At 41.3% G+C, this 13,889-nt stretch overlaps 1 long non-coding RNA gene across 1 annotated transcript; it reads right to left on the reverse strand.

Moving 5' to 3' along the window:
- Positions 1 to 1,187: 1,187 nt before the first annotated feature.
- Positions 1,188 to 13,668, reverse strand: LOC108640175. The gene is made up of 3 exons (XR_001920962.1): positions 13,287 to 13,668; positions 3,023 to 3,197; positions 1,188 to 1,431 (listed from the first exon to the last, which is right to left on the reverse strand). It is a non-coding gene; the product is annotated as an uncharacterized LOC108640175 (long non-coding RNA).
- Positions 13,669 to 13,889: the final 221 nt, after the last annotated feature.

Consider the following 13,889-nt stretch of genomic DNA (forward strand, 5'->3'; position numbering starts at 1 on the left):
CAATGCTGTTTTTGTAGCAAAATGCAGTTACTTCTGTAGCCCATGTATTACTTTTAGGTTTTAAGTCAGCTCTACTCAGTAGACCAACGTAGCTGTCTCCTGAGGGGTTTCCTTACATTTCTCCAAAACAATCAGTGTTGCAGCCAGCCAGGACTGGAGACAGGGCTGAGTGGACCCTTGGCCAGATTCAAGTTGGCAATTCATGTTTCCTTTATTTTTAGAGTGCATATTATTGTCGCCTCAATGCAGATACCCAGTGGTTTTCACCCTCCTTTACAGGGCCTTGCAGTCCTTTGATGGTCAACCAGTTGTCAGTGCACACAGGGTATGACTGAGATTCGGAAATTCAGTTCATGCTTGAATGAATTCAAGTAGCTTACAGTGCTATGGAAAACAGACATGCCTTTAGTCTCCTTCCTGCATTACCCGTACAAACACGCCAAAAATCCTGTCGCTTTTGGTGACAGACCTCACTGCAACATAGCTGCACCTGAAAAAAGAAGTGTCACAGATGCACACTCTGCCTTGCAGCTTCAGCTGGGAGAAATGAGAGTCGCAAGTTCTGGAAATAAATCTGCCTCTCACTCAGCACCAGAAAACCGACAAGTGTTCGTCCATCTGCTGTAAGCAGTCAAACTGTGAGTTAGCTGATGTGATATTATGGCAGCGTAATTGGCTGAGACTTTTTGGACCGTGCTCCATGCCCCTGTGCTGGATCTCCTGCAGCAGCATTCGGGGGGTGAGGGCTGAGGGGCAGAGGGGCTCCTTGAGACCTGTCTGATGGAGATGGGCAGCAGTGGTGTGAACGGATGGCTGGAGCGGAGGCACTGCCCGACCACGTTAGCGCTTTCTGCCAGCGGCAATGATGGAGAAAGCTTTTGCAGCTGTCCCTCAAATCCCTGTGCCACATAGTCAAAACTCTTTCTGCTTCACAGCTAACCTGTAGTCACTTGTATCAGTTATCGGCCCTGGCACTGAACTTCTGTCTTAATATTTGAGCATCAATTCCTTTTGTCATCACTTTCCCTGCAGTGTCCTTAAATGGACATAAGATGAAGGTGATGGTAATGCATTCCCCACACCATCTGCAGCATCCAGGCAATGTGACCCACATGCTGACAGGGCCCACTGCCATGGCCATGAACGTCCCCTCCCTTGGCTCAGCTGGTCATGATACCTGCAAACAAAGTTGCCTTGCTTGCTTCACGAGGTTTTCCAGAAACTTTGCTGCTGGTAGAGAGGCTGAGCAGGGGCAATGCTCTTGTGTCTCATACTGGCATCACTCAGCATCACCATCACTGCATTTATCAGATTGGGGCAGCCTAGATGAAGCCTGGTTGAGAGTCCCAGGGCCAGATTGCTGGTTCAGAGGTGAAGCAACACTGTGATCAGGAGATGAAAGCGATGCCACATCCATCACAAACAGAGACACTGAAGAAGTGTAGAGAAGATTACACAGAAGTTGTAGCTCATTAAAGGAAAACATGCTGAGATATTTTTATGTTGTTGTTACTTATAAAAGAGTCACTTAACACAGCTTATTATGGTAATTACAGTAATGTAAAGAGAGACCTAGCAAAGATTATAGCACTTTAATACACCATCATCATGGCTTAAATGAAACATATTTAGGACTCAAACAAGGCGTCTCCCACATGCCTGACCAGGGGATAAAAGGAGGGGCAGAAGATCCTTGCATAAGCTGCTCAGGTTGCTGCAACATCCTCAAGTTGGCAGAAAAGCTGTCAGTGTTGACTCATCAAGAGGCAGAGGATTGGCTAGAGGAGGCTGAGATGTGGGGCTGGCACTGCATGTGGCCATGGGGGAGCCGGGGTGGCAGGAAAGATGGGATAGAGATGGACTGTGGGGGACATGGGGCCCAGGTAGACAATTTTGAGATGAGCAAGCAGTTCAAAGATCTCTCCTTCATCACCTCCATCACTCTGTCCGATGCAGGGATCATGCATCAAGGAAGAGACTGTGAAGTCTCATGTTCGCCACGTGATCCGATAAATCCCCCGCTTACACCTCCAGCTCCCAGCAGCTGGGAGGAACTCAACCATAGAATTTAACGACCCTGGTGGGATTTGTCCTCCCTTAATTTATCCAATCCCTTTCTGATACAGAATTTATGTTTTCACCCCTGGAGATGGTGTGACCTCAGACTGTGTACTCCTCTGCACCCAGATTTATGACAGTTCAAAATTCTTCTGTAACTCTTTACACTACAACTGCTTACTACTTGGTTCTATTTGGTTCTATTATGGCAGAGCCCATCTGTCCTGCGTAGGCTGCTGCAAGAACTTCCCAAATTCTTAAAAATCCCAAACTCCTTTATCAGCTCCTCTCAACTATCTGCATTTCTGCATGTCCCTGTGTAGGGAGCATCTCAGAGAATGTCACCATGAAATCTGCAGCCTGCTTATTTAGCAGCACTCACCAATCTTCTCTAGCACTGTCAAATCTGTTATCTAGATGCTTCATGAGGTCTCCCACCTTCACTACCATCCTGTGCATGGCAGTGGAACCCTCACAGCTATCACAAATCTGGTTTGGCCACCTCGGGCTCAGGAGTTAGCTTGTTTCTGGGGTAAATGAACCAATTGCAGTGCATATAACTTTCACAAGGTCATGGGGATTTTGTCAGTGATGCTCAGTGTAGTACTCTCAAACCTACTCCTCAGCTGGATTATCACCTGTATATTACTGCACTAAGAGATGTTTTGTTTTTCTTTGAATTATTTCTTTATTCAGTTTTCTGAGGAGCCAGGGCTGGAGAATCCTGCAGCCATATCCTCTCCCACAGCTAAGCTACTGCTGCAGCCAAATTCTTCTCACTTGGACTGGGTCCCATAGTCCCAGGGGCAGCTACTTCAGCACAAACTGTAAATGAGTCAATGCAGATCATGTTTTCTCAAGAAGGAATAACATGCAGACTTAGATTCACACAACCTGATTCCAGTCTCCTGAAAGGAAGGACAGCATCAAGCAAAACATTACTCAAGTTGAGTTGTCAGCTTACAGCAATTTAAGGTATGTGAAAAGCGAGGCCAGTCAACAGCATCCATTTCATCCCTTTGCAAATATCCATATGGTGCTTGCTGTGCTGAGAGTGAAGTGTCCTTTCTAGCCTCAGAGTCATCATGTGGAGCTCTCATGGCCAGTTGCACTGTCTGTAAAGGTGACACTGGGGAAGCCTGGAAAATGACAGGAATGCCTTCTGCTTTTTAAATTCAATTTAGAGAAGTTAGAAAGGGTACTTGGTGACATTGACACAATGGGCAAATGAAGGCATGCAGGAGTGTGGTGGTCTCAGTTTCCATGTTCAACACAGGCATTGACCAGCTACACAGCACTACTCATTTCAGATCTCATTGAAAACTGTGGACAGTGTAGTTTGCAAACGTAAAACAATTGGTTAAACCACACTTAAGGTTGTGCTGAGCACAACCTTACTCCCATTTAGGAGAAGCTATGGCAAACCACCCTGAAAAGCTGCCCCGAATGCTGCTTTCCTACCTGCAGGAACATGTACAGGTAACATCACTGAGTAGAAAACACAGACACTTGTGAGATCTTGTGCAAAAGTAGGTGAGTGTAGTGTTCCATCCAGATGACAGAAATGACTGATCCTGGGGGAGCGTGTTTAAAACCCTGGCAGCATCTGGGCCTCTGTGGGCATGCCAGCCCCTGTCAGCCAGCACCCAACACAGACATGATTTACATCCGTGCTGTGTGCGCGTGCACTTTTGGATAAAGATACCCTTGTGCTGAGGCTGCTGACACTCGATCCCGTTGCCGCAGACGTGTGGTGATCAGCTGAGTGCCTTCACTGCAGGCAGATCTGGCTTACACCAGCAGAATGGGGAGCCAAAGCCAGTTTAGATTTCTGCTTCTGCAGCAGCAAGCAGATTCATTGACCCACCACAGCCAGGTCCGGTCTTGAAAACTGCTCTGCTTTACAGAGACAATTAAATCCCTTATGTGCAGCCTTGTCATTAAAACATATTTCAATTTAAAAGCAAGATTTAGTAATACAGATGGGTTTTTTTACCAGTTTATTTGGATGCCAGAGTTGAGCAGAAACCTCAGGACTGGCTGATTCACGCCTGTTTCATTTTTCCTTTCAATCTATTTTCTCTGAAAAGGAGACATAAGCAGTGAAACCAATATAGTTTTATTGGATCCAGTGCACTGCCACTAAGACAAATATATGTACACTCAGACCACCACACTTTCATTAAAACAAATAGAATCTAATTCAAACTAACATTCAATAGCTACAGATTTTGGTGGGTGTTCGTTTTGGTTTTTTTAAGAGATAAAATTAAATCTTACCAATATTTTTTCTCAATATGTTTCCACAATCAGATTCATTTGACCTAGGCAATATATATTTATCATAGGTAACACATTTTTATTAAAAGGAAATTTACAGAAACTAGGTTTCTTTTGAGTGTACAGAGAGGAATCCCAACCCATTGTAAGATTAGAGCAGAAGGACAGGTGAAAAAGTCTTGATTATTATTTTTTATGCTGGTAAAAGGCATTTCTACTTAAAGGTTTCTTTTACTACTGCACTTGGGGTGACAGTTATCTTCTTAAAAATGAGGATTTTAGAATTCAATGTATTGCTAGATAAAATATACTTTGTACAGACCAGCAATGAAAACAAATATAGTGCTCAATGCAAACAAATGCAGTCATCAAAAATTACTGTAAATTTAAGCAAGAGTAAGGGAACTAGGGCTTATACCAAAATTGAGGTGTGACTGCATAAGAAGGTATTTAGAAGAACTAACCTGTGGTACCGCAAGTCTGAAAAAGAAACAGAAAAAAGCTCAATACATTAGTGAAACTGAGTCATCATTTACAAAAGTGATGTTCACATTGTTAGATTTCCACATCTGTGTTTGTAGATGAGATTTTTACAGATGCCAAAGGGAAATATATTTCCTTTTGTCACTAAGTGCTTCTGCAAATCAAACCTAATTCTCCATGTGTGTCTAATAAAAAACACAGCACTATGAAAACCTTATTTTGACCTTCCAAAACCTTTCCAGTTCTTTATTCATTGTGATCTATTGTTTGATCTGGAGAAGTTACTGCCTGCCTTATTCTCCTCTCTCTGCTTCAGTTTATCAGAGAACAATGCAGAACTTGCGAAAAGTGGGTGTAAAACCATTCGCCTTTTTTCCTGACAACATTTTGCAAAAGAAGGACTGATCCTGCTCTGCCAGCCAAGCTGTTTTCTCCTCCTCAAAGGAAAACACTCTGGGGAGATTGTTGAGATATGCCCGAGTGTTGGTGCAGTGTACATTTCTGTCCAAATCAGGAGAATGCGTACACTTAGTTCTTGTGGGTTTATTTGAAATTCTTTTCCTCTGTTGTTAGTAGAGTTTGGCAAGAAAAAAGAAAAATTATTTCATAATCCTGTATGAAAATTAGCTGTAGCAGATTGTGATAGTCTTCTCTGAGCTCACAGTGGTAACAGAAATGAGGATGCAGGCACTGCAACCACCAGGGTGGTGCCCTGGCTGCATTCGGACATGCCACAGTTGGAAACAGGCACATCCACAACCACTGAAGCACAATTATGGTTGCTGCTTAAGTGTCCCCAAGGCTGACAGGAGATGTTTTGTTTATGAACATCTTGATGGGGTCTGTGTCAGGACTGCATATAAATACACGATGGCACAGGGCAGTTTAGTGAGGGGGGCATCCCCTGCTTTTTTCCCCTGCTTTTTCCCCCTTCATCCTAAAAAGTGTTGTTCTGTGTTGACCTTCTCTCTTGAATCAAGGGCTCTCTGTGAGTGTCAGTCAGGAAAGCATCATTAGATAGCAGTGGTGAGGGAGCACTATCCCCTCCATATGGGCTGAACAGCTGCCTTTGCAGACTTCCCAGCCAGGAGAGCAAAGGATTAAGTTCAAGACCCATACCCAGACATACTCCCCCACATTGTGCCGAGTGGCAGCATGGTGCAGGTGACAAAATTCTTTCACTATTTCCAATCCATTTTGCCGGAGACCAGCTACTTCTCCTTTGCCTCATTCCAGTGACGACATTTCCAGTCAACAGCTCAGCAGCTGTGTCTGCCTGTCAGGCTTCTCCTCCCTGCCAGCCTGGTGCAGAGAGAGGAGAAAAACCCGACCCTACTCCAAACAATTTTAATTAATACTGACATTTATCAAGCTGCAGAGGAAGCAATTGCTGCTCATTGCTTGGGTTTATGTGAAAATAGTAGAAATAAATGGGACTGTCATAAAGTTGTAGACCATCCCATCTTCATTACATCTAACGCCTGGGAGAAGTGAACTCTGAGCAGCAAGAGATACAGGAGCTCACGGGGAGGCTGATGGACTGCCCAAGCTCTGAGGCTTTCTCTGACAAGCAGGCTGTTTCCTAAATCAAGTTGCCTTCTTCACATATAGACATGTGGATCTACTTGGGATACTTGGAGATAAGCTTTGTACAGTGACCCAGTAAATGTCATTCATGGCCCCACTATGTCATGCATTGCTCTGGAGGTGGTAGACCCTGTTCCTCATGTGATTTGGGCACCTCGTGCTCCAAATATTCTGACTCTGACTCAAAACCCATGTCTGAGTCCTCTCAAGAGCTGTTCATCACTTGCCTCACACCTGACAAAGGACTGCAGGTCTGTGACCTGGAGGCACATATACCTCTGGTATAGGTTCACCATGGTAGAAAGGCCAAATAAGTGCACTATATTGCTGCAAAGTGCAAATAGTACACATTTTTTGCTTCATGCAAAGCCTGCATGAGGTCTCTGTGTCCTTCCAAGCCATCGTACCCATTCACTGATCATTCACCAGCCTTTTAAATGTTGTTCTTAAAGCTGTAATATTATCACAGCTTTCTACCAGGGCAGTCTTTGGATGTTTCTACCTGCTTATTGACAGGTTTTCCTTGAACTATTCTATAGAATTTATTTCCTAGCAAAAATGTAAACCATGGAAGAGAAGAATTTCTTATATCCTGACTCCTGGAGGTAGAAAAGAATTGCTCTTTCTCCACAGAAGTGTTCCTACACCCCAGGTATCCTCTACTTTAGCTTAAAAGCAACGGCAAAGAAATAAAGAAATAAATAGGAAGACTCCCTATGATGGGTCAGTAGTGTATGTGGTTTTCTCTGAAAGAGCTAATATCTGACCTGACATGCAGGTCCACTGGTCCACTATATGCTTAAAATATATGCTGTCAAAAGAAAATTTTATCCCAAAAAATCTCAAACCCAGTATCCTGTGAACAAGTTAAAAATAGATATTCTAAGCAAGGGATTTGTAGATCAGGAGAAGCTTATCTGTAATCCCTCAGGGAAGAGTAAATCCTCCTCTGGCCCCAGAAAAGTCCAGTGGAGTCCTCTTGGGGTAGAAAACACTGGTGTTGGTTTGTTGCTCTTCTATGAACGTGCAGTTCTGGATTGACACCAAATGCTCTTCTGAATGTGATTTCACCTTTAATTCCTCAAAGTAGCTCTAACTTCCAAGAAGCAAGCCATGTAAACACTCATCAGTGCTTTCCCAATCTCTAAAATGGAGCCAAAAGCAAAGGAAAGCCCAAATCCCCCCCAAATTTATTCACTTTTCTACCTCACAGACATAGTGTGTGAGTGAACTGATGAATTTCTGTAAAGTGCTTGGGAATTACAGAATCAGATCTTGATGGCAAATAGCTATAGACCCTCAAAATAATAGGCACCTCCCACCACACACCAGCTCCTTGTATCCCTAGACACAGAGCTGTGTACAGTGTAAGACTCCAGATTCTTATTTTTAGTGCAACTGTTAAATATCATACAATAAAGCAGTCATCTTATAGTGACTTTCAAATTGGCCCTCTGATCCTGAAAACATACTGTGAATGATAAATTATTCTTCCCAATATCAGTAAAATAAAATTCACCTCTTCTTTTCTCCTTTAGCTCCAGCCAGCAGCAGCAACTGTTGGCTGCTGATAGCTACAGACAGCACATTTCCCTTTCAGGAAACAAATATTGTTTTATTTTGGGGAAAAAAATATCCCCTGTAATGTCAGCTATAAAGTACAGTAACAGGTCTTCAGCAATACATTGAATTATACACACCTAACTGTATTGGAGACTATAAATTCATCAGATGGTGCAGGCCAGGGGGCTTGTGGAGTGGAAGGGATTTGTCTCTTGTCCCCCTCCGGGGAGAACTGTCACCCCAGCGCTGAGATATTGCTTGAGCGGTGACTCTCCAGGGGCAGAAAAGACAGAACTTGCTGAGTCTGTTTGTGATGTGCTTATCTATTATTGACATTCATATCCCATAATAACTCAGGGAATGAAAATAGAAAATGTGCCCACTCAAAACATCTTTAGATCCTGAAATAACGAATTTCTACTTCAGGGAAGAGGCTGATTTGGTTCCAGCCAATCCAGTCCCCATGGGAAAATACCTTGCCATCTTCTGTGGAAAGTTTTTAGAAATGGACATGATTGTGGGGATGTGTAAGAAAACATAAAAGAGAATCAAAAGCAGTGATAATGTCACTGACATGGCATTAAAACCTACTTGCAGGTATTCAGCAGTTACATCATGCACAGTGATAAAGATGATATTTTTTATGTTTCCTAGTGTTTATTATTTATGTTTCTCTATTTTTGAGAGCCTGGTTCTGTTACCTTTCTCCCCCTGACAGTCTCCTCTAACCTTTTCTTCCAGCTTCTCTAAGTATTGTAAGGTACCACCTTAGCAGCTTTTGAACAATATTTCACATCTAGCCTCCTTTGTGCTGATAAAGCAACTTTGGAGTTAAATCTCTTTATAAACTATGTTTTAACAGAGAAAATAAAAATTAACACGGAATCTAAAAGAAATCTATTTTTTTGGGCTGAAGAAGCAGGTTAAATTGTTGGGGGTTTTTACATACATTTAAATACTTACATTCACTGCTCTGTTATTTCCATATGGCTTCCTAATCCATGTCAATTTTGAGCAGCTAATTGCCAGTTAAAACAAAATATAGTCTCTTTAAAATGAGAAGTATCCTTGCCTTTGCTAATTAACAGCTTTACCTGGTATAACTAATTTTCAACAGTACTTTTTTTGATTTGTACTGCCATTTTTATCTTCTTGTGCTTCTCTCATCAAGTAAGCTTTATTTTTAATAGTTTTGTCAAGAACGACAAAAATTATTGGATAAAAAACCTCAGTAAAATGATGAGACTGTTTCATCTCATCGTGATTTTTTGGGAGTTTTGATTAAAATGCCAAAATATGAATCAATCAGCACATGACTTGTGTAACAGGAAGTTCTTTGGTCACTAATTTCAATCAAGTCTACCTGTCCAATTCAGTGATTTTAGGTCAACATTGAGATCAAGGCCTTATTTCTTTTAATAAGTCATTTTTATTATAAATCTATGCATCATGTTTATTATTTTTAGACATAGAATTTTCATTAGAGATCTGTGCACCACTCATTACATGATAATAGATACATTATACTTGTTATAAATCATGCAAATTTGGGGATGAATTTGACCTGATGTAGTGTACAGTATTAGTTCCTGAAATGATAATGTTGGGTTTATAGCCTCTGAGTCTGTATGGGTGAGGTGTAAGCTAACACAGGGAGGAAGGCACAGTATACCCCTAATTTCAGTCTATCCTTCTCCATCTTAATGCAAACAATCAATCATTATAGAAGGAAGTATAATACCAATTCTTTTCCCACTGAGGTAAAGTAGTGACTTTGAAGTAAGAGAACTGGCTTCACTGATAGAAATGATAGACAATTAGTGTGTGCTGTGTTTAATTGGAATGAATGCACTTGATTATTTGGTTCCCAATAAAGCAAAATAAATAGTACATAAATCCATTAATAATGAAGAATCTTTGGTTGTTTCTTTGCTGTTATTTTTGATGCTCAGAAGTGGGTCACTTGGTATGTGCATAAACAAAGAAGATAAATGTCTAGAAGAGGAATGAATTTTCCATAACCTGATTAAAGGATACGTCTGGCTCCTCAGAGAATGTTATAGTGCTTAATGATTTTGTTGTTGCTGTTCTTAATGTGTCTAATGTTTGCTCTTTAAGAAAATCGCGAAAAATGTTAAAAGGTTACTCCAGAAGGGAGCTGTCAGCCAGGAGGAGGAGAAAGCTTTGTTTAGCCAACAAATTCTCCACTGGCAAACTGAAGGGGAAGAGAAGACCCCTCCTGGCCCCAACTCATGGTGAAACTTCACTGGATCTAAAATGAGGGGCCAGTAAATTGTGCGATGTGATCCCCAAAATCCTGATGCTGACTGCAGCCTAGCTGGAGCACGCATTGGGCAGCACTATGCACACAAGTTTCAGGTACATGCCCACTGGCAAGCTTTGTGTGTGCCCTGGGATCTGGGATCTGGGAAGAAATCCCAGCAGACTCAGTTTAGATATACTGCTATAGACCTGAGATACTCTATCTTTCAGCACCCTCTTCCCCAGAACTGAGTGTCATTGCTGCTGAGAGCCAGAGCACCCCTGTGTTGGACAGGACCAGACCTTACACACATGGTCTGACCTTGAGTGTCCTTGCATCCTGTGCCTAGGAAGCCAGGCTAGTCCTTTTTGCTCCCTGCCTCCCTGCAATTCTTATCTTATGGGAGGTGCTGCTGGCATGTCCAAGCTGTGGAGCTGGCACTCCCCCAGGGTAGTCTGCAGCACCCCCGAACGCTGGAAACCCTTGCAGGGAAGAGACCAAGAATGGCCTGCTCTTAGCCCAACATACCATTCAGCTGGTGCCCTGATACAGATTCAGATGTGGATGTATGGATGTCCCTGGATCCCAGTGATTAGATACAGGTTTTGCAGTCCCACAAGTTTGCACCAGTTCCTGGTGTGTCAGCATCTCCCAGTTGCTGCACAAAGTTCACTTCTCTCGCAGCCACTTGATCAAAATCCAAGTGTTCCCAGGATAGCGTGTGCTCCTTTGTCATTCGCTGTGAGACTAGACTTAAAATACTAATGGGTTGTGTTATTATTTTAGCAAGCTGCTTGTAGAGTGCTGTGCAGAGCAAACTGGGGGAGGGAATTGGCAGACACTAAAAGACAATAGCAATGAAAGTTGAGAGAAGTTGCATTGACAAAGAAAAGACAGGTCCCTAGTTTGAAGGGCTTTCTGTCTGCCAAATTGTGAAAGTCTGCTAGAGACAAATGGAGCCATGAGAATCCCTAAAAAGAAGATGCAAAAAGCATGTATAATTTCATACCAAGGCTCCTTTTCAACATGAAATGACAAGCACCTTAACCAGAGCAGCTGCTATTAGTGATCCCTGAAATGACAATTAGGAGAATGAGGACAGTAATAATACGCCTTTGAAGGATAAAGCCTTTATTAAGGGAAAATTAGCAAAATTATTTTCTAGTATTACTCAGTAGTTTGTCTAGGGTCACACAAAGGTTGAACTTGTCTCTCTTTAGAGACAATACTTTTCACGAATCTCTATCTCCTTAAGAAAAGAATCCCTATTTATTTCTTGCAAATGTGTTTGCAGTTTGTATAGCTACTGCCATAACATCATCAAGCTGGTCTTTGTTAGCTCAGGATCCTTTCACATCGCTCACCATTTCAGTTCCCATAACAACAGAATACATTTGTAATATGAAAACTCAGCTCCTCTCAGTTCTTTTGGGTAAGCTTGTTTTCTCCACTTAATAGAAGCTTGTAACATGCTAGAGGCTTTTTAAACCTGAAAACTTGAGTAGCTTAACCCAGTAGGTGTTCTGACAAAAAGTGCTTAACTTTCCTATTTAAACAGCATCTTCAGGTGAAGCAACAATTTCAAATGCCTGCAGCTTTTGGCTTTGGTATAATATAGCCAGGGGTTGCCACACCATATCTGTATTTCCTAATTAAGATATGAAATACATGTTTTTGAATATGCCTTTTTAGATTCCATCACATTCTTTGTGTGCTTATGAAAACACACAGCCGTACCAAAGTTGGCTAGCCTAGTAAGCTTTATCTTCAGCCCATAGCTCTTTCCCTGAATTCAATACTGCAGGCACAATTTAATGCAAACCCAATTTATGACTTAATGCTCCAGGGACCATAGTGGGAGATTGTTACATTATTCTTTTCTAATCCTATTTGTGTTTTAATTTGCTAAGTCTGTAATGAGGTGCATGCCTTGAATAGATTCAAGATCTTTCACATTGCTTTTGACTTTGTTTAATATAATAGATTGTACAGTTTGCATTCAGAATTGAGGTGTTCCAGTCAGTACTATCTCTTCATTTTCAAAACTAGAGTGGATAAAATTATGTTCTGAAAGTAATTGTATCCATGTTTCCTTGTTTATCACTTAATGGTTTATTTCCTGTTATAATTTTCTGTTACAATATGTGAGGTCACAAAAATCAATTCTCCGTGGACTCTGACTTGACTGTTTGAAATTACTCCCCAAAACACTCTGAAAAAATTATGGAGAAAATAAAGCACTGGGTAGTAAGTGACTGGCTATACCGATTCTTTTGTATTATTGCTTCTCTGATTTTTTGTGCTGTTAAAACTCTAGTAAAAATATAAAGAAATGGAGAAAAATGTCAGTTACATGAGATATTCAAGTGATGATAATCTACATACCTCTATTTATGCCAGTGATTTATGATGATAAATCTACCCCAATATACCCATAGCATTTTTGTTTTAAAATTTATTGCCTGTGATCCCCATTGTCACTCTTCTACATAGAGAACAGCAGTCCCATTTCAGATCATCTCTAAATTTTAGCTTGGTTTTCATTTTATTTGTAAGAGAAAAAAATTCTCCATAAAATATTTAATCTTATTTTCATGACCATATTATAAAACATACTATACCACAAAAACATAACAGTTTAGAAAGGTAAAAAATTCAATGCCCTGCCATCAAATATCAGGGAAGGGAAAGGAAGGGAAGGTAAGGGAAGGCAAGGCACTAATGTCACAGTGACTTGGATTTAAAAAGGAATTTTGTTTTCAGAGAGCATAGAATACTAATAACATTTCCCTGATTGGTTCTCCTTGCTGTATCATACAAGCCTGTGTCCTGAGTCACCTTCCTCCTGTAACAGCCATACCAGGAAGAAATTAGGTTTTTGGTTCCAAATGCATGGTCAAAGCCATTTAGGTTTTTTCCTGAGCTCTAACATTATAGGAATCTCTATTAAACTGACAAAATGTAGCTGAAGCAGCTACAGTGTCTGACACAAAATGAGCTGTAGGCAGACATTCCACAGAGTACAGGGAACAGTGTTTACACTGATGCTCACCTTTCAGTGTTTAGTACCGATCCATGTCAGTTCTCATCTGGATGAACTCAGCAAGGACATGTCCCAGCTAAATGCCTTCTTGCCAAATCAGTCAGACACTCCTCTTCATTTCTCCCATGTTTTTCTTTCTTGGATATAGTTTTGCCTGAATCTATGCCTTTGAGGACAGGTAGAAGCCAGAAAAAAGAAAAAAAAAAATCCAGGATTTTATCAAAATCAAAAGACAGGGTTAATCTTTTCCGAAATGCATCCATCCAAGACCTGGAGTCTATTACAACAGCACAGCAGAATCATGCCTTATGAGTCGCAAATGCAGCAGTCCAATAGTGGGAATAGTGAAAGCTCTTGTAATTTAATTTCTTTTTCAAGTATGCTTTCTGTTCACTTTCCACACAGTCTTGAGGACTAATAAATCAGAATAATGGAAAGCTTACAGAAATCCTGCATCATATGAAAAGCTGCTCTTAATTTGTGAAACATCCACTCATGCCAACAGATTCTTCAGTTTCTTATTTCATCAAAGTGAGCATGAAGTAACTGCAGTCTTTCTCGAATTTCAGGAGAAGGAGACTGAAGAGTTTGGATTCATATCTCTGGCTCTGA

The sequence above is a fragment of the Manacus vitellinus genome, unplaced genomic scaffold, assembly GCF_001715985.3.
Source record: "Manacus vitellinus isolate BGI_N305 unplaced genomic scaffold, ASM171598v3 scaffold_3_pilon, whole genome shotgun sequence".
Classification (NCBI taxonomy): Eukaryota; Metazoa; Chordata; class Aves; order Passeriformes; family Pipridae; genus Manacus; species Manacus vitellinus.